Source organism: Hylobates moloch, unplaced genomic scaffold (genome assembly GCF_009828535.3).
Source record: "Hylobates moloch isolate HMO894 unplaced genomic scaffold, HMol_V3 SCAFFOLD_34, whole genome shotgun sequence".
NCBI lineage: Eukaryota > Metazoa > Chordata > Mammalia > Primates > Hylobatidae > Hylobates > Hylobates moloch.
This window is the reverse complement of record NW_026652309.1, coordinates 2,614,144-2,642,045: the sequence shown is the minus strand read 5'-3', so window position 1 is coordinate 2,642,045 and position 27,902 is coordinate 2,614,144. Positions and strand designations below refer to the sequence as shown.

General features: G+C 47.0%; 2 protein-coding genes and 1 long non-coding RNA gene across 8 annotated transcripts in view; 2 read left to right on the top strand and 1 right to left on the bottom strand.

Annotated features, from left to right (window-relative positions):
- The window catches only part of LOC116463360 (guanine nucleotide-binding protein G(s) subunit alpha), a 76,137-nt gene that overhangs the window by 24,388 nt on the left and 23,847 nt on the right, over positions 1–27,902 (top strand). The gene's annotated exons all lie outside the window — the stretch shown is intronic.
- Positions 1–27,902, top strand: part of LOC116463361 (neuroendocrine secretory protein 55) — a 64,982-nt gene that overhangs the window by 24,059 nt on the left and 13,021 nt on the right. The gene's annotated exons all lie outside the window — the stretch shown is intronic.
- LOC116463363 (uncharacterized) lies at positions 115–19,270 on the bottom strand. 2 transcript variants are annotated; one of them, XR_009212034.1, is made up of 4 exons: positions 19,185–19,270; positions 18,021–18,083; positions 3,700–3,786; positions 115–339 (listed from the first exon to the last, which is right to left on the bottom strand). It is a non-coding gene; the product is annotated as an uncharacterized LOC116463363 (long non-coding RNA). The 2 variants fall into 2 exon arrangements; XR_004246668.2 differs by lacking the exon at positions 115–339 and having other exon boundaries at positions 3,557–3,786.

Below are 27,902 nucleotides of genomic sequence, written 5' to 3'. Positions count from 1 at the left end.
CTCTTTTCCATTTGAACAATTTTGCCATTCATCAAACTGATTGCTAATGTGCAAATGACATGATGGTATTTTTACAGGGAACCTGCATTCAGGTAAGTTTGAAGCTGTGGGATATTTGAGGGGGAAAAAACGAGTAATGCCTATCATGATCCACAGAAACTAAAGTCAGACATTGTAGGACAGTCCAGAACCCAAGAAGGGCCGTGACAGGACCCTTCCAAAGGAAGGAGAATCTCGTGTCCCTGGTGTTAGCAAGTATCCATTCCAGCTCCCCCAGGGCTCTGGGACCCACATATCTGTGCCTCCATTTTTCTAGAGTTGTAGTAGCTGGTGGTGCAACTGAAAAAAATGAAAACAGGAAACCTGTCAAGAATAGAGAGTGTTATTTAGGAAGTATATAGGTACTTACGTTACTGAGACCACTTGAACACATCCTTTTAAATAGATACCTTTTTTAAAAATCTATGGTTATGTAACATCTGTGTCCGAGGGATTTAAGCAGAAAGCCCTGTGGGTTTCTCTTTTCAAAAGACAGACCTTATTTATAATCAGCCCCTTGATTTTTTTTTTTTTTTGGCCTTCATGGGCTTTTGAAATCTTAGGAAGTGTCCATCCTAATTCCTTATAGCTGCTCTTTCTGTGGCTCTACTAGGGCCTTCAAGATGCTGAATTCACTTATTAATTAAATCATTGATGTCATTCAGGGGGTTCCTTTTGCCCACTGCCCCCCAACATGGGAATTTTTAAATGACTGGCTCTAGAAGGGCCCAAAGATGGTGAAGGTGAGTTGATATTTCAGGTGACCACTAGATGGTGAGACAGTATAAGGCAGAAAACAGGTGGCATGTCTATGTGAAAATAAGAGGGATGGCCAGGGCCAGCAAAGGCGAAGAAGGGTCCCCCTTGATTTTTACCGCCAACCCCCACCCCAGGACAAAGCTTGGATTCAAATAGGCCCCAAAGCTTTAGCCAGACCAGCTTTTTACTTTTACGCTGTGAATTCTCCTAGTTACCTATATGCCAGGATTTTAGAAGCATTTTGGGGGGCTCAGTCTAACAGAGGGGTCCTCCAAGTGGCTTTATTGACACTTTTTCATGGGGTGGTTGTCCTATGCACTGTGGGATGTGTATCAGCATCCCTGACCCCTACATACCAGACACACACACACACACATACACACACACACACACACACACACACACTCACACTCTCTCTTGCTCTCTCTCTCTCTGACAACCAAAACTGTTTCTAGTCATTGCCAAATGTCACCCCTCATTGATAACTACTGCCCTAACATCATCAGTATCAAATTCTGGAGAGTTCAAGATCATATATACTGTAACTTGCGTATCTTAAAAATACATATATCGGGGCTGGGCGCGGTGGCTCACGCCTGTAATCCTAGCACTTTGGGAGGCCAAGGTGGGCAGATCACCTGAGGTCAAGAGTTCAAGACCAGCCTGGCCAACATAGTGAAACCCCATCTCTACTGAGAATACAAAAAATTAGCCGGGCGTGGGGGCAGGCACCTATAATCCCAGCTACTCAGGAGGCTGAGGCAGGAGAATCACTTGAACCCAGGAGGCAGAGGTTGCAGTGAGCTGAGATGGCACCATTGCACTCCAGCCTGGGCAACAAGAGCAAAACTTCATCTCAAAAAAAAAAAAAATATGTATATATATATAATATAATATAAACATATATCATATATAATATGTTTATATTATATATATTATATAATATAAAATACGTATTATTATATTTTTTTCCAGAGAAAAGTTTGTCCACTGCAGTTACTTTTTTTTTTTTGAGATGGAGTTTCAATCTTGTCGCCCAGGCTGGAGTGCAATGGCGTGATCTCAGATGACTGCAACCTCTGCCTCCTGAGTTCAAGTGACTCTCCCGCCTCAGCCTCCTAGTAGCTGGGATTACAGGCATGAGCCACCGCTTGCAACCCTGCAGAAGTAATTTCTAGAAATCTCAGAGAAGAAAGTGACCCAGATGACCCTAACTAGAATAGAAAAGGAAATTATTTCAGGGAAGTAAACGGTGAGCTGACTTTGATTAACCAAGTCAGTCCCATAGCTAGGCTAAATCAATGCTTAAATAGCCTTTACCCTTAAATGATCACATCTTCCACTTAGGGGTTCTTAAGGATGCCTTTTCCCGTAGCAGGCTAGGAATTCTCTCTCTGACTGGTGCACACTCAATTAATTCACTCTGCATTGTAGAGAAGGATGCCAAGACACGAAGGACCCATCTGTCAGATGGCTGCTGACAACGTATCAGCTCTAGGGTGGCAGGAGCCCCACTTTATATGTGTTCCCCAAAACAGCAGCAGAGCCTTTAACTGATAATGTGTACACACCAGCAAGCAGTGTGTGGGCCCCAGTTACTGGGTCTCCCTAGTCCCAGGCCCATAGAGAACCAGCCTACTGCATGGAGGTGACCTATAACCTTTAGCAACTGATCTTTCAAGGCAGAAAGTTAGACTGCAGGAGAGAGGGGCAGTGGAAGGAACAGCTCGGAATGGCTGGACTGAGAAAGAGCATAAGATCTCTCAGGAATAAAACATAGCTATGCCAATAGAAGTAACAATCCAAGGACATTTCCTGGTCAAGAGTCTTGCGCTTGGTCTTTGATAAAGTGGACACCGCCTTCTCCATCCTAGGGCAGACTCTGTAACCATTATTTCTTGGAATAAGCATAACAGGACTAAATCGTGATCTTAATTTTAAGCAGTGGTCTAAGCCCCTAACTTGCATCTGACCAGCCTCTCTCAAGTAACTATTATGGAAGGGGACTTTATAACTTCTTTGTTATATTTTGACATGACACATTTATATTTTTGCCCCCATTTGGTCTTTCTGTAGAGTTTTCAGATTGTAACATCTGAATTCATCTCATCAAGTTTTCAAGTTGAAACATCTGATTGTAACAACTGAAACAGATTCATTAGGGATCTAATTTTTTCAAACAAAGGAGATTTTTTTCTTTTTTTTTTCCTTAGGGAGTTTCAAATTTATGACCTCTGACTTCATTGCAAAGGCCAGAAAAATAAATAAATAGATAGACAATGACCACTCTCCACTCCAGACATGCAGGTGTATTTTAACACTTTAGCTTTTACTATTAGGATTTCTTTAGGGGAAGGTGTAGAAATATATTGGTAGTCTGATAAATTATATATCAGACATGTAAAATTTAAAATATCATTTGAAATCAAAACTTGTCTGAAGACTAGCTTTTTATGTCACAAGTTCAGCTAAGCAAAGTGCCCCCTAACTATAAAACCTCCTTACTGCAGAATCCTAGAAATTACCAAAGGCAAGCTTTTTGAATGTTGATTTTGAAATTTTGCCTGCGAAAGTGCAACATCTTTCCAAGCAAATGCTTGGAAGACTCAGGGCAGAACCCAAAAACAAATGCCAGACGTTAGGGGAAAATTTTTAAAAGTTGGATTGTCAGAAAACTTCTAGCTATTTATAATTAAGCATTTTTAGCTGCTAAAAGGAAGCACATTAGATCATTTCGTTTTGCAAAGCAAATGGCCAGTGTGGGTTTTAGGATGGACACTCCCAGGAGGGTTCCCCTTTCTGAGTGGGAGTCTTTGGAAATGTTCCTGATGGGATCCAGTCATTCTGGAGCGCTCTTACGAAATCGTTCATCCTAGGGCAGTTTGGTGTTTGTGAGCTTACGGCGTGTACTCCTTGCTGTCTTCTACCATAGGTCTGATCTGATGGGGGAGGCTGTGGGCAGAGGAGCTCCAGCTCTTTGGGAGGGTCCTAGAATAGTACAAACAGCACTGGGTTAGAAGTTGGGGGTTCTCATTCCTGGGACCTTGGTTGATTCTAGAACTTTATTCTAGGATTCCATGAATTTGTCAAGTTGACGTTGGGAAAAGGCTAAAGTTTGATTCTTGAAAGTATTGACAAGGCCCCATTTGGGAATGATTCTGCCAAGTATTCCTGGGGTCCTGCCATGGTCAGGAGAGCACCTTAAATTTGATGAGTTGTCAGGGAAGAAGCAGAGGGTATCTGTGTGTTCAGCTTTATGTATGAGAAAGTCAAGACGCAAGATGGGGGCAGGACAGGGACGGCTTGAGAAAGGAGGCTTGAGATTGAGACTTGGAACTCAGGTGCCAGGGATGAATCCAAAAGGCTTGCAGGCATCTCAGCCTCAGACTTAAGCTAACATATAGCAGATAGTGGACGCCTCTCTTGTTTCTTTCTTTCTTTTTTTCTTTTTCTTCTTTTTTTTTGAGATGGAGTCTTGCTCTGTCACCCAGGCTGGAGTGAAGTGGCATGATCTTGGCTCACTGCAACCTCCACCTCCCAGGTTCAAGCAATTTTCCTGCCTCAGCTTCCCGAGTAGCTGGTACTACAGGCGCACACAACCACACACAGCTAATTATGTATTTTTAGTAGAGATGGGCTTCTCCACATTGGTCAGGCTGGTCTCAAACTCCCGATCTCAGGTGATCCGCCTGCCTTGGCCTCCCAAAGTGCTGGGATTACAGGTGTGAGCCACCGTGCCCGGCCCATATTTGTCTTTTTAGTAGAGACAGGGTTTCGCCATGTTGGCCAGGCTGGTCTCGAACTCGTGACTTCAGATGATCCGCCCACCTTGGCCTCCCAAAGTGCTGGGATGACAGGCATGAACCACTGCAGTCAGCTTTTTTTTTTTTTTTCCTGGCCCCGCAATCTTGATTCCCCAGAGTTAGGGTCTGATTTCAGATGTTAAGCCAGGCTCAAAGTGGGGCATCTGCTCTGCCACAAGAAGGTGGGAGGTCAGAAAGAAGAAGCAAGACCATTAGGGCTGCCTTAGTTGGAGAAAGGGGGCTCATTTCTCATTTTCTCAGAAGTTTCACAACCCAGAAAGGGGAGAGAGCGGAAAGCAGCCTCCTAAGGAATTCTCGATTTTCTTTCTCACTTTTCCTTTTTTTTCCTCACTCTCTCACTCTCTTCTGAGATTTATTTTTAAATAGAGTTCTTATTTTGGGGAGGCTTTCTGAGCAGGAACTACATTTTTTTTGGAGGGAAATAAATGAGAACACGAATTATTCAGGGCTGGGAAGTGGAAACAATGAAAGAAAGCAAGGCTACTCAGAACCGGCTGGCAGATGGCGCTCGGCTTTTACTATTGACAGCCTGGCTTTCAAAAATTCACTCTTGCGCTGGTGCCTAAGGCAGAACCCGCATCCCCCTCCCTAAATCCTCCTTCCCAAGGACACAGCCCCAGCCCCTAAGGCTGAGGAATGTTTTTAAAAGTTTTCAGTTGAAAATTGACATCTAAGGACAAATCCCGGCCACTTTTAACTAGTGGATCTGAAGATCTTAGCCAAGGCAGGAAAGCACGCAATCAGGTAACCTCCAGATTCACAGCCCTGGTGCCCCGGTTCTCCTGGGAACTGGTCCTGAGATCTTGGACAAATACCTGGTTCTAGTTTTTCTCAACTGAAAAAACAGGAGGGATGTCTTTCTCATTTTAAAACTTATTTAATTATCTTATAAAGTTTCAATAGACAAGGTATGCCAACCCCCTATCCAACACACACTTTTTAAAATGTCTGTTCCAAAATGGCAGATTGTATAGGAAATCAAATGGTAGGACCCTCTGTTGTCCTTTGGTAAATAATTAATAGTTTCTGGGTCCCCATCACCAGGAGAATCTTTGCAGGAGCAGAGTTTGGTGGTAAACTCTTTCACACCTCAATCAAGGGCTAGGTGAGCAGAGCTCCAGTTTCCACCAGGGAACTCTAAGGGGCCTACCTGGAAAAGTTAGCATTTAAGACAATATGGAGAGATGGAGTAGAATTTGAGGTGCATGGTCAATGATTGTTTACAGAGAAGGGACTTGCTAGGGATAAATCATTGCTTTTCCATTCATGCAAGCATCATTGTGTTTTTCAGGCTCTCTGAGACCTCAGGGCTAGTTTTAAGTTCTTCCCCTCTTCAACCCCTCTCCCTTCTCAGTGCTTCACGGCACACCGGAGCATTCTCACTAGCGAAGGTGTCCTCTCTAAGGACAGGACCCCTACTGTCCATCTCAGGCTCAGCACTGCCTTGGGGCAGGCCACTCTGGCTTCTTTAGGCCTGGTTTCCACTGGAGGGGAAGCTGGGTCCGACAGTGTCTGGGTCAAATTCCTTGGTTCCAAGAACAGGTACCATTGCCATTCCCTTCCATTTCTGCCCCCCACCACCCCACCCTGCAGCTGGAAAATGATGAGGTCACCTATTTGAGAAGGGCTACACAGGCCTCCCACACAAGGACCTACAGAGTCCTCCAATGGGAATTTATTTCTTTCTGATCAAATTTACCCTCCATACCCCATTCATATACACATTCTCTCTTCCCTCTCTCTTAAAAGTGTAAAGTTAAAGAAACTGAATACACAGGGTTGATTTAAGATAAACATCCCTCCCACCCACCTATTTAAAATTTTTTCTTTTACTTGATAACTTTCCTACGACATTATTCTCTTATGCCCATATTCTTCTGAGGATTCTTTAAAACTTTTCTTGCACTTTCTCCTCCTCACAGTCCCTGACTTCTAGCCCTGAGTGGTGGCTGAAGGCAGGTAACCTTGTAGACTGTGGGGAACACAGGAGGCCAGGGCAGGTGGCTGCCTCCTTCCAAACTTTCCTGGGCCACGGGAGCTCCTCCCCACCAGAGGTCAGCAGAGAGCTCAGAATGGCTGGGTCTGCTCTCAGAAAGTGGGATCTTGGAATTCTCTAGATGAAATGTAGGGTGCCCAAATGGGAAAAAAGCCCCATGTTTCCAGGGTGTTTTGGTTGGGGCTCTCATCCTGTCTTGGGTCCCGGGGACCTTACTTTTAACACCAATGCAGCCATTCTGTGCTTTTCTCAGGGGAGGGGTGGTTGGGGGTTTGGTCAGTTTATTTGGTGGCTTTCTTGGTCAGTCTTCTCCCCGCGCCAGACGCACAAATCCCTCCCTTAGAGGGAACCACACCCTCTTAGAACTCTCCCTTCTGGGGCCCAACTGCCCACTTTCGCTTCCCACAGGACATGGAACCCACATCCCACACTTGGCCTGGTGCCTTTTCTTCTAGTTGTATTTATTGTTAAAATGACATCATAATATTACAGGTAATCCCCCCAGCCTGCCCTCACCCTGCTGTGATTTTACCGACCATTATCTCCCCCTGTTCTTTACTCAGGTGTATAGACAGTTTTGAGAAGGCATGAATCATGGTGTGCAGTTCCATATTAATCCCCCTGCTCCACAAACACACACTACAGGGCAGTTTCCTTAGAGCTCTTCCGTGTTCGCCATCGTCCTTCCACAGTTCTTTCACTTGTTCAGTTCTTTCGCTAGCGGGGAAGAGCAGGGAAAGAATTGAGGTTCCCTCCCTTTGTTTTTCCTTCTCTGATCTTTTGAAATCCCGGGGTCCTTGTGAATGACTCAGAAATTAAAACCAATTCCCTTTGGCCAGTTGTTTATTTTTGAAAGAGAGAGACAAAGAGAAATTAAACGGAAAGAAAGAAGTAAATAGAGATTAAATTTAAAAATTTGAAAGGGAGCAGTGGTTCACGCCTGTAATCCCAGCACTTTGGGAAGCTGAGGTGGGCAGATCACCTGAGGTCAGGAGTTCCAGACCAGCCTGACTAACATGGAGAAACATCGTCTCTACTAAAAATACAAAATTAGCTGGGCACGGTGGCGCATGCCTATAATTCCAGCTACTCGGGAGGCTGAGACAGGAGAATCGCTTGAACCCGGGAGGAAGGGGTTGCAGTGAGCCGAGATTGCACCATTGCACTCCATCCTGGGCAACAAGAATGACACTCCGTCTGGAAAAAAAAAAAAAATAGAAAGGGAGAGAGAGGAGGAAAAAAGAGGGAAAGGAAAGAGAGACAGAAGGAAGGAAGAAGGAAGGGAGGGAGGAGGGAGAGGGGAGAAAAGAAAAGAAAGGAAAAGAAAAGAAAAAAGAGAAGAAAAGAAAAAAGAAAAGAGTGCCTTTGCCAAGTTTAGCTCTAAGCACCAAATGGGGTTCTTGCCCTCTAGGAACTTCTAGTCCGGAACAGAGGAGAGGATCAGGTTGCAAGTGATTATCCTTCTATCAGGCAGGGGGTGGAGCGCTGCCAAGGAGGGTGTGGCTGGCACAGCTGAGGGGCCAGGCTGGCTAGACCGGACAGGAGTACGGGGAGGAGAGGCAGGTTCACAATCCAGGCTGGGGCATCCTCCCCTCCCCATCTCACTGCGCCATGAGGTCCCTTGTTCGTTCAAGTGCCAACCAGAAAAGCTGGGACAGAGGCCTCTCTTGTGTGCCAAGACGGAGGCCACAACCACCCTCTGAGCTCTGACCACTGCCCTCTCACCTCTTATTGCTTTCCCAAATGTTTATCTCCTGATAATGTTTCCCAAATGTTTATCTCCTGGACCATCTAAAACGATGGTCCAATTTTTGTTTTATTTTAAAGTTAGGAACACACTGCGTGTAGCACAACTTCATTTTCCAAGTGTTTTCAAGTGCCTTATCCCACTAAGTGGTTTTGTTTTGTTTTAGGAAGTCTGGCACACAGAGAACTTTCTAGTTCTTTAAAAAAAAAAATCATAAATTTTTAAATTTGATAATAATCCAGAACAAAACAAAGCAAACCCTAAGGTTAAAAGTGAGCGTCGTATATGTTACGTATACATCTTTGATGTTGGGGAAACCTTTGAACTTTACAAATCAATGTCCTTGAGAATTGGGTTCCAGCCAGACCCACTGTAGGCGTTGTTTTCTTTTTTTCTTTTTCCTTCCTTCCTCCCTTCCTTCCTTTCTTCCTCTCATCCCACCTCCCCACTTTGAAAAACAAGTTTTATTCTCTTGGGGTATGTTCATTAGAGAGGGAAGACAATTTTGTTCAAGGAAAGGTGAGCAGAAGAGAAAAGGGGGGAATTCAGCCAGAGGAGAACAGGGACAAGGTTGATTGCTCTGTGCTGGGGGAAGGGTGGGGGGCAGAGAGAGAACATCACAGCCAGATGCAAATCACAAGAGCAGACCTTCAGCTTCCTGGCATTGGTGGGGAAAATATTCCGTCAGCTGCCTTTCTATGTCCTGGGCTTCATTCATCAGCTCAAGAGAAAAAAATAAAATCAAAATTTCATCCTAATTTGTTGTGGTTGGACCCCATTCTCCCACGTTTTGGCCTTCTTGTAAAGCACAACCACAAAGGCAGAAGGGGCTTCCTGAGCTGACCTGCCTCTCAGTTCATTCTCAAGGCGTTAGCCTCATCCCATCAGGAGGAGTTCAGACTCTCCCCAAGCGCCAAGAGTTAGAAATGTGTTGCTAATTGATTTGAGCTAAATTTGTGTTGCTTTGAGACTTAGCAAGATGGCTGATCTAGGGGCCAATGTTGGGGAAAATAATTGCTGATCTAATAGCTAAGAAAAGGAACTCATTCACAAATATGTTTATAAAATGGGCCTTCTGTGACATTTTGGAGTTGTCAGGGAGTTAGGGGTCATGGTGGTTCTTCAGGAAGAAAGAAATGTTGTTGGGAAATGTTTAATGGAAATTTAGCATAAAATGACATGCCTAATTTAAGAAAACAGTTAAATGCATCATGGTTCCAAGTGAAAACAGTTGTCACAGATTAATTTTTCAAATGTTTGACTATTGGCAGGTCTGAGGTTTACTCATATGTAGGTTATGTCCAACTTGGCAAAAGCATGGAATCCTGCCCAGTCCTTGGTACACAGGGACTAGCACATGTACCCATTTTTTCTCACTGATAAGTTATTTCCTAATTTTTTGGTTAACTTGTAGGTCGAAAAAGACTTACTCCTTTTTGTCTGTTTAGTAGCATCTCTAAGCTTGCAGTAGCTGCTCACGTGTCTGCCACGTCCCTTAGAAGGATGAATCCTTGCCTGGTCGGTGAGTTTGCCTCAATTCGGGCATTTTCATTTGTTCATTCATTCATTCGATATACATGTATTGAGTGCCAAATATGTGCCCTTCCCCGTGGGGAAGACAAAAGTATGAGACATTGCTACTCCCTTGATGGAATCAAAACAAACCCAGGAAGTTAACAAGAGTGGGCAGTCTCTGCTAAGTGATTACACAGGGAATAAATAAGGAAAGATGGAAAGATTGTCAACCAAAAGACTTCAGCAACCTGCTAAGAGTCTCCAGCCCAGTTGAGCACACCAAATCAGAGATTACCTAAAAGTGTCATGAGTGCCGATAATTAAACTGCAGAAAACCTAGAAGGATCTGCTGGGGTCAAAACAAACAACATTTGACAGGCACAGCCATTCAGATTTTCATGCCACTCTGAGGCTGAAAATTTCTGCACAAACAGCAGTGATTGAACCTTTGCTAGTCACAGGATAGACCTCCATGTTGATAGGGTAGACCTCCCTGTTGATAACTTGTCAGTCATGGGACTGAATGAGGCCTTTCTCCAGGAGGCATAGCCCAGAGGGTTACTGGCCATGCTGAGGAGGCAGTCTTGCTTCCAGGAGGGGCTGCAGAGGCCTGGCCCAAGAGTGGTGCTGAGAACTGCCTTTTGCCATCTTCTTTCTTTCATTGTGCATTCTCTGGAGCCAAACTATGCCTTCCAGGATCTTTCAAGACTAAAATTCTCTTAGGAAGATGGGCCCAATATTTCCCACCTAACCTTAGAAATCTTCTATGTCTAGGATTAGTGTTTTGAGAGTTAGATGGGAAAGTGTAGTTTGCAGCCAGATCCTGATGTACTATAGAGTGCTTTCACCTTAGCGCTTTCATCTTCCATCTTGGCTCCAACCCTCCATCTTAGCTCTTGGGCTGACCCCCGTCTTAGCTCTAGTCTTACATCTTAGCTCCTGGCCTGCCCTCCATCTTAGCTTCTGGCCTGCCTTGTATCTTAGTTCCTGGCCTGCCCTCCATCGTAGCTCCTGGCCTGCCCTCCATCGTAGCTCCTGGCCTGCCCTCCATCGTAGCTCCTGGCCTGCCCTCCATCTTAGCTCCTGGCCTGCCCTCCATCTTAGTTCCTGGCCTGCCCTCTATCTTAGTTCCAGTCCTCCATCTTAGATCCTGAGCTTTGGGTCTCTTTTGTTTTGTTCCCTAATGCAGATAGAGATAGTCTGTATTCAAATACTATAATTAATTCCCAGCCATTGTGGAATGAAAAACACATTTTAATTTCCAGAATTTAATTTCCAACTTTCCTTTCACAAATACTTTTAAATTATCTATTTATTACCCTTGAAATAATATGTCTTACTGATAGGTCTCTGTATCACAGCACATGATCGTGACCTTTATGTTTTTTTGAAAATATGACTGTGTAATACAGATTGCTAGCTATTTTGTATGTTAAAAATAAGACAAGGGAAGGTTTTTTGTCTGGATGACTGAACTGAAAGAACTCTCAGGTGAATTTTGCTCCATAGTGAATATGATTGAGATTTATAGAATTATTAAGTTGTGGCTTCTTAAAAAATGCCACCGAAACAGGAATGCCTGAATTTTGTGTTCTGGGTGATCGTGGATGAGCACATGGCACATCTGAAAAGTGATTTGGCCCCAGGCCTCCTTACTTCCCTGCAGGTGGCTGTGTTCTCTTTAGTTAATCCCATTAGCTGGCAAAGGCTGATGGGGCTACTTTTAAGGGACATGTGCAATTTAATAAAGAGCTTTAGAGGCCCAAAAGCCCAGAGAGTCGCATTTTTAATATGGCTCTCTTTAATATGGGGTTCTTAAGAGTAGCATTCTAACAAGAGGCATTGGGGTGAACAGGGGAGGGCATTTGGGCAGTCACCCCCTCCCCACTTCTAGTTCCAGCCCCATACCCTGTTATTCCCAACCCAAGTCTATGGCTGCCTAGCAGCCCTCTAAGCAATGAGTTGACTTTCTTCCACTGTGACCCCAGGACACGTGGACCCCTCACACCAGATCTCCAAGTAGCAGCATAGTGCTTAGTGTTATTCTGCCTGGCAGCGGGGTACCCCCCCCCCCATTCAGTGGCAGTCAGGTTCAGATCGTAGCCTTCAGGGTGCCTGACTAATTCCGGCTCCGGTCGATAATGACAAGCCCCATGTTTTTCTCCAGCATCCACGGCTATGACACATACAACAGTCAGGAAATAAAAGAGGCTTGAGTACTATATGGTTGCTTTGCTTTCTTTAAAAAAGAAATATAATGTAAAGGGCATGGGGGAAGGAGCAAGGAGGCAGGAGGCCAGGCCAGCAAATAAGCCAGCAGCAAAACAACCTTGTTGTTTGTATGTTACATAAACAGCCCCCCTCGCCAACTGTCCTGCGGTTATATCCTTAGGAAAAACTGGGGCTTACTGGCGCTTGGGTTGATTTCACACCTTAGCTTAGAGTTACTCAGAGGTGTATTAACAGCTAATGATTCCACTGAGGGCGGCCCAGATTGCCATCTTGACTTGCCAGGTATTAGCAATACTCTTATAGAAACCCAAAAGCCTGCCAATTAAGTTCCCCAGTGTAAGTTAAAAAGGGCCTTTCTGAGATGCGTGATCTTTAGGAAAAGGAAATTAAACTAATTTTGAAAGCTCCTAACACTCGAGTTTCCTTATAATGTAAGTAGGTGACGGCTGGGATGATTATGAGTCCCTCCCATAATGTGTATTTGAATAGATGTTATGGATTCTAATGGCAGAGTTCAAAGTCACTCGGAGGGGTGGGTTTTTATTTTTTTAATGTCACCCACCTGAAATTATTTTCAGAAAGTTCTGTGATGGCTAACAGGATTAGAATGACATTGTCACAAAATGATATGAGGTATTAAAAAGACCCCTACACGATGCGGTGTCCACAACGCACAAGAAGTACCCCCCCACCCACCCAAGTGTGACTCAGTAACCCTCAGTGAGGAGGAGAGCATCGAATTCTATCAGTTACAGTTTTATTTCAGACACACAAGCACGTAGGCCCACAGTGATAGTAAACATGCAGGCATGCTTTCCCTCTGAGCATGAGAGGCGTTTGGATTTTATCTTCCCAGATGCAGAACCTCTGTACTTACTTCTAAATAGCTTCCTCCTGACCCTTAGCTAAGTCAACGGGGAGAATCAGCCTCCAAGTTTTGCTAAATTGTGTACCATGACAGTGACTTGTATTTAGGAGACCTTGTGTGGACCTAAAGCCCAGAAGTAGCCACCGCCACCGTTCCTCCCGATGAAAATGGCCTCACCAGCACCTCGCTGCAAACAGACACCAGCTCAAAACATTGATTTTCTCCCCACCCTCGCAAGGTTAGGATTCTGCTTAGAACTCTGCTTTAAGCTAAAATTTCCATCACCAAAGGGCCTGATTTCAGGCAGAGAAAGGACCACTTTAGCAAATGAGAGAAGCGAAGAGGAGTGGAGGAGGAGGGTCATTTCAACAGCAGCAAAACTCAGCCATGCCATTTTCCCTGACAGCACTTTAATTATGATGAAAGATTTTTTTTTCTGGTTTTTACAGAGGAGGCTCGTGGTGGGGGGAAAGGAGGGGGCTCTGAAAGAGATGTGAGCTGCCAGGGTACAGAGTGCAAAGCGGCTGTCACTGCCAAATGACAGATGCAGTTGGAGAGGGGGAGAGAAGCCCTTCCCTGAGCCTGTGCACCAGTGGCCCATTCAGTGGGGGCCCAGGACTAGTCAGCCAGGGGCAAATGGTGAATAGGATGGCCCAAAGGAGCCACCTGCTACGTGCCAGCTTCCCCCTTTCCTTCTGCGAGATTTTAACCCCGGGGCTGGTTCTCCTAGTTGTGCTCTACTCCACCGGCTTTGAAAGCCTTGGAGGGGTTTCAAGTGGTCACATACCTTATTGTTGAAAAGGATGTTTTTCTTTAAAGTCAGGTGCTAAGTCAGGTGTGACGTTGAAATGGACACTTAAGGGCTTCAGAGCGGGATAAAGGGACAGAGCCCAGGAAGCCCAGGACTGATGTTCTGATGGGCAGAAGCCAGCTGTGTTTTAGGAATGGGGAAAGAGTTGGAGCACCAGATGTTAAGAGGCTACAGTCAGCTCAAGCAAGAACGAGAGAACGGCGCTGTCACTGACTTCCCACCTCCCGGCCTTGCCGGTAATCCCTGCTCTGATTGGAGGCATGGGGTCCATAGGAGGCACCTACTGTGTTGCTACAACGCCCAAAAGTGGCCTGAGAATTCTGGGCTGGTAGTGTTTAGAAAGAGATATAAGTGAATCCTAGACTCTCACAGCTGGAAAAAGCCTTTCTTCCTGGGAATGGGAAGTAACAAAATGAGTCCAGGTTAGCTGTGGAGTCCTTAGAGATGAAGGGAGCAGAGAGGGAGGAAAAAAAACAAAAACAAAAACAAAGAAGGTGCATTATTTTGTACTTCCTTTCACCTCCCTCCTTGGTTTTAGGGCCCTTTCCTGGCATGCAACAGGAAGTGCAGGCTGTGTTGAGAGCCTCTGCTGCAGACTTACGCAGAGCACAAGAGATGATGTGAGCCTGCTTGTCTGGGCTGCTTTTGTGTAACTGAATTACACAGTATCTATGTTAGAAGTGATGTCACCCAAGAGAGCCCCATGGCCTTGAACTAAACACCAAGGGGCATCGGGCCCCGGCCCCAGGAGGCCTGCTATGTGGCAACTTCTCTGAACAATTTGTGATTTTCTGTTCTTTATTCCCCTCACTAAATTGTCATGCTGCTAGAGACACTTCTAATTTGATGGTTATTAATGGGCAGCTGGTAATGAAACAGCAAGGACTTAGGGTTTTGCAGTAGGTGAATTATGGACATTTACAAGTAAAACAACTTTATTTCTTACATTTAGCAAGAGGTTTAACAAGCAAAGTGCAACATCTGCAGAATCTTATGGGAGGAGGCAGTGGTCTTGAAATTGTGAGGCAGTACTGCAGGTATAGAGAGATCGCCTTTCCCTAGAACAACTGCAATCTCCCCATCAGAGCCAACTGGAAATACAAATTTGCTCCTATCTCCATGCGTGGTGATTCTGCCTGCTACAGAGATGGAGGAACAGTGATCTTGCTGATTTTAATGGACCCATTTAGGGAAAAACACTTAAAAAATATGTGAAAACGCATTTTCCCCCTATTCCTCCTGGAAAGCAACATTAGGGTCCTGCAGTTCTATCTGGAAGGAGGGAGATGCAGGAGCAGCAACCTGGCTTATGACCCTCTGGCTGCTTAGTGGTTTTATTTTAGAAAGAGTTTTAATTCAGAGGCAGTGGTGGTGTGGGGGGGTGGGGTGCAGCGGGGGGCGGGGGGGTGCAGGGGAGAGAAATCAGATGTAGAGGTTTGCAGAGCCTGGAGGCCAAGGGAAGCCCACTTTAGGAGATCACATTTTCAGCATCAGAATAAATAAAGTATTTGAGGATTTTTTTTCTCCTCTTAAAAATAGGCACTTTGGAAAAGGAAATATTCAGGCTTTTGAGAAACATAGGTGATCAGTTAATGTGAGGTGGTGGTGATTGTAATGTCGGAAGAATTGGTCTCATTTTTCATGTCACAGTTAATATTTGTTTAAGATTAGATAGCTTCTTAATTTAGACCATTTACATTTTACAGAGCACTAAAAAGCAAGCCTCCAAGCCACTTTCTGGTAGCACAAAGCCAAAAAAATGGGAACAATATAACCTTAAAAAGATCCATTCTTTCACTTGTGGCTTTGCTCTGGTCAATATCGAGTCATTTAGCACAATCTAAAAAACTCACATTTTTCATTGCTAGAAATATATAATTCTTCCTACTATTCATTGCCTGCAAATGTCCTCTTCTGGGGACCTTTTTGACTTGGGTTTTTGTCTTCTTGACACCAAAGCATCCAATCAATTTGGTCAAAAGTTCAATCGTGAAAAAGCATCTGGATGTTTTGTCTACAAACAACCAGTTTGCCTGAATATTTGAGAGGATCAGCTCAGCCAACCACCTGTCCCGATGTCACCCCAGCACAGCCCAAATGCACTCAGAGGGGCGTGGAAGGAAGGGTACACACAAACAAGGTGTGGGGGTCTCGTTTTCTCTGCTGCAGCCATCTGAAATCGGCTGCAGAGGAGGGGAGAAATGAAGCAGCAGGCTAGTCCTTCTAGGCAGACGTGGAGGGAGAACCATGTGGAAAGATATCTTTATGGCTAGACTCTCAGCAACATCACTGTCAGAATCTGGTGCCTGCAGCCATCTTAGAATTTAGAGGAAGCTGAAGGCACCTGCCCCCATTTTGTCTTAGGTTACAACCAGCTCAATCCAGCCAGCAAAAAATAAGGTTGAGAAGCGTTTCACTTTTACAGAAAAAGAAAAAATTTCCATGATTCTGTTCCTTGAAAAAAAAGCTGACCCTCCCCAACCCAAACCTTTTATTTCAAAGTCACCAAAACTGAGACTAGATAATCTCTCTGTCTCTCTCTTTTTCCTCATGTGCATAGCCAATTTAGACTCTCTTGGCTGGAATTTTTCGTGATCTCTCAGTGCAGTAAAAAGCCAGGCAGATGGGGGAGGAAGGGAACACGGAGAGGCAGGAGAAGGGGCAATGGCTCCTTGGTACATCTCCCTTTGTAGTTCAGTCTTGCACAGTCCATTTTTATTTCCAAATAGCTCAGCCCAAAAGAGGGTATTGATATGACCCCCAGATGCTGTTCCGAATCCATCTTACTCATTTTCCCTCTGGGGTGCAGGCAGGGCAGAGCCCAGATATGATCAGACCTTCAAAGCACAGCCTTGATCCTTTATTTTTCATGTTACAGTCACAGACCTTGAAAATGTGTTTTCAGCAGTTTACCACATACTGAGAATTTCAGGAAACAAAAGGTCAAGAATTGATGACTTAGATTTATTAGTGGCCCCATTAAGCAGACCTCAGAATTCTAATGATGGGTCTTTGCTAGACAAATCAATGTCATGTTTCTAAAAGGACAAGAGTGACAGCTGGGTGATTTCACAGAATTATCAGGTATTGGGAGGAAGGTTAAGCAGGGGTTCAATTACTATCAATTACAATGATGTTCTTGTTTGTTTCCCTGGGGTTTTCATGCTGCTAGTTGTGTTTTTTTTTTCTTGTATTTGCATATTTGCTGTTTTGCTTTACATGTTTTAGAAATTATCCATCTATTTTTTTTCCTCTCAAAATCTCTTCTACCTTTGGCATCAATTGTAGAAACTAAATGTTTGCTGTAGAGTTCTATCCTTTAGTCATAGTTTTTGTTTTGTTTTGTTTTGTTTTTTTAAACAAAGTTATCTTCTCTGCCTCCCCACCCGATAAACTGAGTGGATGTGTAGTTATGCCAAGTTGTGGAAAACACATTTAACACATTTAAGAACGTGGAAGGTGTGAAATATAAAAGTATGTTATACCTAAGATTAAAATATTAATTCGATTTGGGGATTATACTAGTCAACATTTTGGTTTTATATGCATTCATTCAACTAACTCATGGTATCTTGTTGAAATGATGCATTTAAAATAATTACTGATTTAGTTAAAAGAAAACTAAGGAACTTTTCAGGCTGAGAATGACATTAAATTATCCTGTTCTTGAGCGCCTCCCAGAGCTGTGGGTTAAATAACACCAGAATATGAATTTAGGGTCATTTAGGCTTTTCTAGACTTTGGGATGCCTCCAATGGTTATGAGTAAAAGGAGTGGTGTTTTAACTTGGAGATTAGATGTCTCTGGGTCCCAGTTAAGTTTTATATCAACTTCCTTTGTATGGTTCAGCTATTTGGCACCATCTTGGCAGAAGATAGGGATCCAGGGCCTTTGCTATCAGTGGAATGGATTGAGGAAAGCTTCCTCAGTGATAAGTCGTGGCTTGGCAAAACATAGCCTAGCCTAGCCTTCTTCCTTCCCTCTCCAGACCAGGGCACCACGTGGAGATAGCGCCGTTTGCTTGGGCTGGCTTTGGACATTTCAGAGTTCCCCTCCTTACTACATGCTGACGTCATCCCACAACTCCCTATGTGCCTTCCCTCGCTGTTGCCAAGTGCTCTTGAAAGTCAACCACCTTCCTGGGTGACTGCTGCTTTCTTACCTCAGGTTAAACCCATAGACCCAGTGAAAGTTCCCCCAGGGGCTCCCATACCCGAGGGTAATCATACCTTCTATATGTGAAGGGCTAGTTTTCCAGAGTTTTTATTTCTTGGTGTTAGGTCACTGCAACCCTGGGATAAAAATAGATGTAATTAGCATGTTGCAGATCAGACTCTGCACTTGTAGCTTTGTGCCACTTTCTCTAATAATACCAATTTTGGTGACACATTTCCTAGAATCCTGGACTTGCTTCAATCCCTAAAATCCTCCAAGAGCTGAATTGTAGGACAGACCTGTTTGCTTTAGAACCTAGAAGGGCTTTGTCCCAATTAGATTGTCTCTTTTCCCTACCGTTCTAGACATTGCAGGTCCATCTCCATTTTCTTTTTTTTGTTTTGTTTTGAGACGGAGTCTCGGTTTGTCGCCCAGGCTGGAGCGCAGTGGCGCGATCTAGGCTCACTGCAAGCTCCGCCTCCCGGGTTCACGCCATTCTCCCGCCTCAGCCTCCGGAGTAGCTGGGGCTACAGGCGCCCGCCACTGCGCCCGGCTAATTTTTTTGTATTTTTAGTAGAGACGGGGTTTCACCGTGGTCTCGATCTCCTGACCTCGTGATCCGCCTGCCTCGGCCTCCTAAAGTGCTGGCGTGAGCCACCGCGCCCAGCATCATTTTCTTGTTTTTATTATCGGGGAGCAACGGCTCCATTCTCCCCTAAGGCTGACATTTTTGTTGAAGGCTGAGCACGCATGTCTTCCGTGCTTGTGGCAAAAGGCCCTTTCCTGGCTGGCTCCAGAATCCTCACCAGTTAATTGGGAAAAAATTTGAGTTAGGCATCACAATTTCAGCCGAGCTGGGCAAACAACGAGTACACCTGTCACTCGAGCCAGTGTCCAAAACTCAGCCCCACAGATCACAGCTGTAGCGTTATTTCAGCATGAGCAATTCAGTATTTAATGTTCCTTAGAAAAAAATAAATCATTCCAAGCTGCTACTGTTCACCTATTAACTCTTTCGGGATTTCATGGTGGTGGGGGTGGAGGTGGGGAGTAATCTATAATTTGCTTGGCTAGCAGAGATAATACCCCCTTCCCAAGTCTGTCTTTCTTACATAATGGCCATTTCTTACATAATGGAGAAGAGGGGCTGCAAAACAATATCCTCGTGATCTGTGGCAGCCACTGCCTTCCAGAATGAGAAGTTAGATTTTCTTCTTTCGTTTCATTTATATTTTTACCTTCGCAGTACAGGTACTGCTTCCTACGATCGGCAGCTTCCATTTCTTTCCTCTTTCCACGGTAGCTTAAATTAGCCCATTATCATCAGCAAATCTTAATTTACAATTAAGTGCTGGGAAAAAAAAAAGTTCGTCATTAATCAGACCGTCTCATTTTATGTAAATTGCCCCCAAAAGCAACACATTTTTAATCTGTCCTGCCGATAGCTGAGCCCTTCTGTCATTTGGGTCCTAATAAATGAATTGGCCATCTGCAATTAATCTGCATAGTACAAATCATTGGAAGGCCGAGTCTGTCTGCCTTCTGAAAGAAACTGGCTATATTTAGTTTTTAAAGCAAGTCTGCTTTGTGTTCTTTGTAAAGTCAGCGACATTCTTTCAATTTTTTCGGTGTAATTAGCACAAAAGGAGCCGTAATCTGAGAAGGTAGTAGAGACTAAGGCAACCGAAAAACAGGAATGTTCAAGAAAGCGGGCAGAGGCAGCCTTCCCAGTATTGGGCGGCGTGCAGAGACCCTGGGACGTGGCTGTGGGTAGAGCTGAGGTCTGTAGCTCATAAAAAATCTCCTTTTCATCTGATCCCCAGACTGGTTGCAAATACTTGCCGTTTGGGCTGAATAATTTTCCCCTTCTCATAACTTCCAGTGGTCGGCAAGGACCTTAGAAAGACACAGTGCCATCTGGGCTCTGCTGTTGAGTGGGCTCCTGACAGGCCAGTGAGAATTCTGTGCACACTGCCAAGCCCTCAATAAACTGCTGAGTGGGAGAGCAGAGGGCATGGCCATGAGCTCCCCGGCAAATGCTTAATTTCAACCAACTGGAGGCTACATGGAAATCAAGCAGAAGAAGGCTGCGGTGGCCTTGGGGAGGAGAGTTGGAGCCTGTGCGAAAAGAGGGGGCAGCCCTCCTCATTGGGAGCTGTGCAGCCTGTGCCCCGATGGTTAGTTCCCCCTCAAAATAAAAGCCAGGGAAATAGGTGGAGCTAAGTGATAATTACACATTTTTCAATTTCAACTAAAACGTGTGGGCAAACACAAAACGATGAAAAGGTATCTACATTTCTAGATGAATTAAATGTGTGACTAATTATGTCACGTTAATTGCTTAATTCCTGGTTTACCAACAGCAGATGGAAGTGGGATTGGAGAGGGGGTTTTAACTCTGAAGGCAAATGACACCTGAGGCCCAGTCTGAATCTCAGTTTTTCCAAACTGAGGCTAGTCCCTAACGGCAAGGCTGTTGGAAAATGATTACCTACATTTGGTTGGCAGGTAGATAAAATCTGAAGATGTAAAACTTCTATTTAGCAGTTGTTTCATTTGTATATGTCCACAAAGCAGCATTTAACTAAACGAAATGAATTGCCTGATTAATCCAGTGTTTTTAACTGTCTAAACTCCAATTCTATGGAGCTAAATTTGAAGTGAATACCATGGAAAAAAACCTAAAATCTTTAAAATAAGAACAATTATAAAGGGCTTCTTTTATCTAAGGAAATTTTATTAGAACCTCAGGCCTCCTGACTGGTCTCAATATCACATCTCCAGGTGCACCAACTGCCTCTTATTTTTTCCTGTTGTCACTTGTTTAGTAAGACGTTGGATCAAAGTGTCATTTAAATAAGGCATCTTGTAAATAAGCATGAAAGTAAACTGGTCCGTGTCTATTTTTAACTAGCCTCCCTACATTATTCTCCATCCTGGATGAGTTTCCATCTTCAAGGCCAAGTTAAAAGTTCTAAGCAACAGGTTTTCCCATTACCTTAGTCCTCATGAAAATTTTTCCCCAAGGGAAGTGAAGGATATTTCAGTTTAGGAAAATTAACTTTCCTGCTGTAGAGCGGTAAAACTCTTAAATATTTTTTTCTACTCAATTAAGAGCTCCATTAAGTGGGTCCATTGATCTGTTATTGATGTTGATGTACCTCAAAGAAAATGGAGCTTCCTCAGTCTTCTCCTGGATTTGACTTTCAGTTTTGGAGTTAATTGTTGAAGCTGCCGCCTGTGTTCTGCTGATGGGTCTGCCTTTTGGTCCTGCTAGTGGGTTTGTTTTCTGCTCCCTGTTGATATCCAAGTTGTTTGTCCACCTAGAATCTTCAATGAAGGGTAACATGTGCATCATATCATTTAGGCTTCTAAAAGGAACAAAGTAATACATGTCATCTCTTTTTGTTACGTTCCCCCTTCTTGAGGTAGATGGTGGCTTTGTTAAAAGTCCATTACTGCCCACTCTGGGGCTCATGGGGATGTGGTGAGAAAGGCACTGATGGCCTGCGGAATTGGGCGTCTGTCCACAGAGACCAGGAAGCCTCTCTCACAGAGGTACCTCCCCAACAGAGAGTCAGGAAAGATCAAGAATGGCTGCAAAACATCCTCGTTGCCCTCATATTGTGTCCCATGCTTTTAAGTAGATGTTTGAACAGCATCTCAAAGCCACTGGCTCAAGAAATTGGGTCCAAACACACTGGCCAATGTACGTCCACATTCTGTTTGAATTAGAGTATGTTCTGAATTAAAAACAGATCATTTTAAAATTAATTGATGGATAATAAATAGGAAATGTCATATGGCCATGTAGTTAATTCTTCAGTAGTTGACTTCAAGTCTTCTGAAATGAAGTTTTATATCATGTTTAGTTTTGAATACAAGTTTAGGGTTACTTTGTGGTTGGAGTTACTAACTAGTGAATATGACAAGAAAAAAAATGTCCTAGATAATCACTACATTCAATTTCTAAGAACTTTTATGGTCTAAAGTAATAGAGCCTTCTTACAAGGATTAACTGGGACTAGGAAATGCCTTTTACAATTCCTGCTTTCATCGTCTACATGACATAGGCTTTGACATTCATTTGCAGTAGCAGTTTCAGTCATTCTAGCTAATTAAAGTGCAGAACGTGCTTTGAAGACAGGAAACACTGTGGAAGTGCTAAATACTATTATTAAAACCTTACAGCTAAAGTTTGTTTCACTGGAAACCTATTTATTGTTTCCTAGGCTATTAAAATAATATTATAATTATATTTGCTCTGGGCTCTTGGAAGACAACTTAAAATGACCCCAACTAATGAAAGGCCAAGGATAACATTCTTGTCCAAAAACTGAGTGACAGCATTAAGCAGAACAGTATTTTCAAGATTCTAAACTGTAGCAAGTCCACTGCTTCGAAAGGCAGACAAGGCATTCTTACTCAGAAAGGAGGATACCCAGGGGCCAAGGAACACAAACTGCCTTTATCACCACGAAGCTGACAAGACCACAGAATTCAAACCCTGATGTGGGACGTTGTTCATTGTTGTCAAATATGGAATGTTGGAAAGAAATGTTTCGAGGCCGTATCTCCGTGTAGTGTGTGACACCATCTGTTTAAACAAGTTTTTTCGTTAGGTGACCTAGTGTTTTAGGTTAGGGATGTGTTATGATCTCAACTGGCTGGCTTGGTCATGAAGCAAGTCTCCTGAGCCAGAGATCTGTGCTCTCCTTGGGCATTTTATACCCAAGATATTCTGCCCTTTGTCCCTCCCTGAAATCTCCATAACTCCCTTCTCTTCCTGAGCCAGACGAGGGGCCCCTTCCATTGGAAAGCTCTCTCATCCGGACTGTTCCAAGAGTTATGCTAATAGATTGCCCCACTTTCAAAGCATAAACTAGGTACTTAAAACAGTAATGATCAATTAAATTACTAACTCATATGAAAAGGTCACACATGGCAGCCTCCAAATTGGAAAGACTTGAAAAAAAAAAAATCACAACTTTTAGGGCCTCAAGAGGTCAAATTTGAAGCCAAAAGCTCAGTAAAATCTCTTCTTTCACTTTGTGTGGAGTGAAAACAGAGAGCCTAGCTGACCACAAACCAGCTTGTGTTTCAGCACTCTGGGTGTCATTTGCTTACCTGTAAACCCATGATTCCACCTGCTGTCATTTATTTACAAAGTAAATGCTTTATTTATCCATCAGTAGTTAGTCATAATAAAATATAGGTGAAACCTACACTTAAAAAATTTTTGTTTTCAAGAGTGGCCTCATAGATCGAGAGCTGAAAGGAGTAAAGCCTGATCTTGCGTTACCCATTTCTAGGACAATAGTCCCAATTGTGCCTTGCCTAGAACACATGTTAGTATATGACATGGGGCAGTTTCACTCCTTTTTAAAGTTCAGGTGTGATATTTATCTAAAAGGGGAAGGTGGTAATGGAGCTCAGAGATTTCCAAATAAGGAGGCTCTTCATTATATTCATTGTATAACTGTGTAGCTCCTGGCCTAAGTATCTAGGTTGTATTTGTTACTGTTTACCTTGTACCTCTTAAAGACAATGTATCTGTGCTTTGCCACAGTAGAAGCAGGAAGGCAGATGCTTTTGAACAAATGGAGCATAACAAAAGTGTCTGGCCTATTCTTCCCTCTTACAAGTCTTTAACAATTTTTAAAAATGACAATCAATCAAATTCAGCCAGGAATGTTTAATTTACCATCTAAAGATATAGAACCTGTGCTGTGTCATCGAGCGGTTCTAATTTAGGTGGTGGATGAGAGTGAGCCTCACTATCACTATTACAAGCAGCCTAGCAATCATGGATTCTGAGGCCTTACTGCTGAGTTTTCCTATGAGCACATTCAGGTGTATCTGCACAATATTTTTATGCATCTTTGGTTAGGTGAAAAGCATCAACCTAGGATAGTTCCTTTGAGCATTTTCAAAATAAGGTGTATTTTTGTGTGGAAGAGAGGCCATGATCAGGAGTGTGACAAAAACCTGGCCCCAACTTTTCAGCCAAGTTCGACAAAGTCAGGGGTCTGCAGCAGCCCAGGGCAGGATGGTGTCTAGGCTGCGCTTCCTGTTCTTAATTTCAAGTGTTGTTTGGTGACTTTGAATCGCCCTCTGTTGTCCTTTCAGATTCATAAAAAAGAGGCCTTGTACAATGGGGGCAGCGGTGTACCTGAAGGGGCCAAGAAAAATAATATGTGGCATCTTCACCTGTCACACTTTTTCTTACTCGAAGTGGAGCAAACTGGGGAAAAGGGAATTTCAGTCATCCTGTTGAATGGCTAACAGTGTCTTTATTTTCAAAGCTAACTTAAAATGACACAACAGTCTGCTCAAGGCCCCTAGTGGTATCAGCCGCCGCATACCCCTGGGGACTGTTAAATGTGTTTTCATTTATAGGTAGACTTTTCTTTTTTCTCCTTCTCCATCCAAACATCTTAAGTTTCATGGGCTCTGTTAAGAAGTCAAAGAAAAAGTTGGAAGACAGTTTGTCGACTTTGCATATCTGGGCTTTCCGGGATGTAGGCCTGTGTCCCATCCAAGACACTGCTCACGTCTTAGCCTGATTACCTGGCCGCCTCGGCTCACCTGGGCACATGGTGAGCCGCGGAACCCGCAGGCACCAAACATTTATTGAATGAATAAACCGTATCCCAGCAGACACCACGGTGGCAGCAGATGACCTAACCACGGTCCCAGGAAAGGCGGGCTGGGGTCAACTGGTTGAAAATTTAGTAACCCTGCTCCTAATCCCGTGCACTGCTATATCCTAGTGTGCGGCGGGACACTTGAGAGTTTTGAAAGAACCCTCAAACAAGTTCACGTTCCGTAAACTACTTTTCCCTCTGTTCCAGGGCCCCCAGGGCGCCCAGGCAAGGCCGCCACCTCTCCCACCTGGGAGGACGCCTCGAGCACCGACTCCACAGCCACGGCCACCGCTCCTCGGCTCCCGTGACACCGGCACGCCTGCTGCTTCGAGCAGGGCTAGCTTTGCACTCCCATCGCACTTTTCTCGTCCGAAGATACGAAACTCCGTCCGGGCGTCGCAAATAATTCGAATTCGGCTCTCTGACACCTACCTCGGCGGGCGCGCGCCGCTGGGAGGGCGGGGTGGGTGGCTGGAGGTAAGGAGGCGCACAGCAGGGGTAAGCGCCGCCGTCGCACACTTTGCACGCCGCCCAGGGCTACACCACTCACCGAAAATTGGGAGGCAGGTCTGGGAGGCGGGGTTGAGCGCCCACCGTCCTGGGCGCGCCCGCGCCCCCCGCCATCGCGGCCCCCGCGCCCCCGGCCCACACCCGCGCGGTCCCCGCACCGGCCTACACCCCCAGGGTGCGCGGCGGCCCATTTGGGTGCGTCCCTGGTGGGCCGATTTTTCGCGCTTCCCCTTCGGTTTATAGGGGCCGCTGCTATGGGTCGGTCCTCTGAAGAGGCTGGGGCGTCATCGGGGCCGGTTAGAAGCTCTGCTCCCCGGCGGGGACACTCAGTCGCGTCGGCACCGCGGAGCGGGCTGCGTCAGGTGGCTGGCCGGCGCGGCGCTCCCCTGCTCTCTGGCTCCGGGCTGCGGCGCGGCGGCTGGAGCGAGCCCCTGTCCCGGCGCGGGGCGGCGGCGGGCGGCCGGCAGGCGCTGCCTTGCGTGTGAGTGCACCTCACTCACATGTAAGTCGGGGAGCGCCGGGGCCTCCCGCGGAAGTGCGAGTCGCCCGGCGCAGGCAAGAGCCGCCGGGTCCGGGACAAGGCAGAGGCGCCCAGGCGCCGCTGCCTTGCCCCGGGGCGCCTCCGGGCACCCCCCAATTCTCTCTCTTTTCTCTTCTCCATTGGCGTGCCCAAGAGCCAAACCAAGGAGCGCCTGAGGGTAACAGCAGACTCCTGCCATCCGCGCCTTTGCACTTTTCTTTTTGAGTTGACATTTCTTGGTGCTTTTTGGTTTCTCGCTGTTGTTGGGTGCTTTTTGGTTTGTTCTCGTCCCTTTTTCGTTTGCTCATCCTTTTTGACGCTAACTCTTAGGCAGCCAGCCCAGGGGCAGCCGCGCTCCGCGGCCCCGGGGCAGCGCGGCGGGAACCGCAGCCAAGCCCCCCGACACGGGGCGCACGGGGGCCGGGCAGCCCGAGGCCGGGGGCAAGCAGGGAGCCCGGGCCAGGCGCGAGCCGAGCTCCCCGAGGTGGCCGGGCCACCATGCTGAAGATGGCCATGAAGCTCAAAGCCCGGGCGGCGGAGAGCGAGAAGAAGACGGCCGCGGCGGCTGCCGAGGTGGCTGCCGAAGCTGCGGCGGCGGCTGCGGCGTTGGCCGAGCCGAGAGAGCCGCTCGCGCCGCGGAAGAGCGGGGACCCCGAGAAGCTCGCGAAGAACCCCAAGAACCCGGCGCGGGAGGCGCTCCCCGAGAAGTTCCTAACAGACAAGGAGCGCAAGAAGCTCGAGAAGAAGCTGCTGGAGCAGAGACGAAAGGAGGAGAAGAAGAAGGAGAAGGAGAGGAAGAAGATGGAGAAGATGCTGAAGAAGAAGAAGAAGAAGGTGCCAGAAGCCCAGGAGGAGGCCCGATGCCCCGAGGCCGCCGCCGCCGCGGCCGCCGCCGCCGACGACGAGGGCGCCGAGGAGGGCGCCGTCGGGGGCGCCGAGGAGGGCGCCGCCGCCGGGGGCACGAGTAGGGCCTGGGCTGAGTGGGACACGGACTCGAGCGACGAGGACGACGCCTACTACGCGGCGCCGCGCGTTGGGGGCATCGTGTGGCGGCCCGGGCCGCTCAAGGCTGGCGCGTTGAGCGCCCACCTGCCCCTCGTGGTGTTCCTGGTCTTCTCGGTGCGCAGCCCCTCGTGGGTGCTCAACTTCCTGCTGCAGAAGCGCACGGAGCAGGGCCGCGGCTGCGGCTTCGTGTTCGGGGCGACCTGCTGCTTCCGAGTGTTCCTGGGCTGCGCCTTCTTCTCCTACTTGGGCGGCCGCGCCAAGCGCAGAGGCCGCGGGCGCTCCGGGGCCAGCGGCGCCTTCGGCTCGGGCCATGGCGCCCGGCGCCGGGGGCGCGAGGAGCGCCTCATCTAGTCAGACCCCCCACCCCGCCACCGCCACCAGACACCACCATCGCTGTGTAGTGTGGGTTTTTATTCGTGTTCGTGTGTGTGTGTGGACACATTTTCCTTTTCGGTTGCTCTGTCCTTTGGTTCGTGCTCGCCTCGCTTTTTCCACACTCCTGCTCTCTGGCTCTCTGTGTCTCTCGCTCTTTCGAAAATTTTCCTAAGTCCGGGCGCGCGCTCCCTCCCCTTCCGCCCACCCCAGCCCCTCGGCGGCGCCCGCGGGAGGGGGAGGAGGCCTCGGGGGCGCCGGGCGACGCGGTCCGGGGGGTGGAGCGTTGGCGTCGTGCGAGGGGTCGTCACTGGCGCGGAGACGCCCCCTCTCCCCCCTCGGCTCAGCCCGACTGCTGCCCGAGCCCGGGGGGTGGGGGGCGTCTCCCCAGCCCGTCCCGTCCCCGGCCGGGCGCGGGCGGAGGGACCCCCTCCCCGGGCTCCCGGGGGGCCGCCTCCCTCCGCCGGCTCCCGCCCTCCCAGCCGCTGCCGCCGCGGCCGCTCCTCGGCCCTCCTCCTCCTCCTCCTTCCACCCCCCTCGCCGCCGCCGCCTCCTCCTCCCCCCGCCTCCCCCCGCCCGCCGCGGCGCTTTTGGCTCGGGGCGGCGGCGGGGGCCCGGCCGAGGCAATAAGAGCGGCGGCGGCGGCAGCGGCGGCAGCAGCTCCCGCAGCTCCTGCTCTGGTCCGCCTCGGCCCGGCGGCGGCCATCAGCCCCCTCGGCCTCGGCTCGAGGGGCGGGGAGCTGCGCGCGCCCCTCGGTCCGACCGACACCACCCTCCCCTTCCCGCCCGTCCGCGCGGCCCGCGGCCCGCAGTCCGCCCCGCGCGCTCCTTGCCGAGGAGCCGAGCCCGCGCCCGGCCCGCCCGCCCGGCGCTGCCCCGGCCCTCCCGGCCCGCGTGAGGCC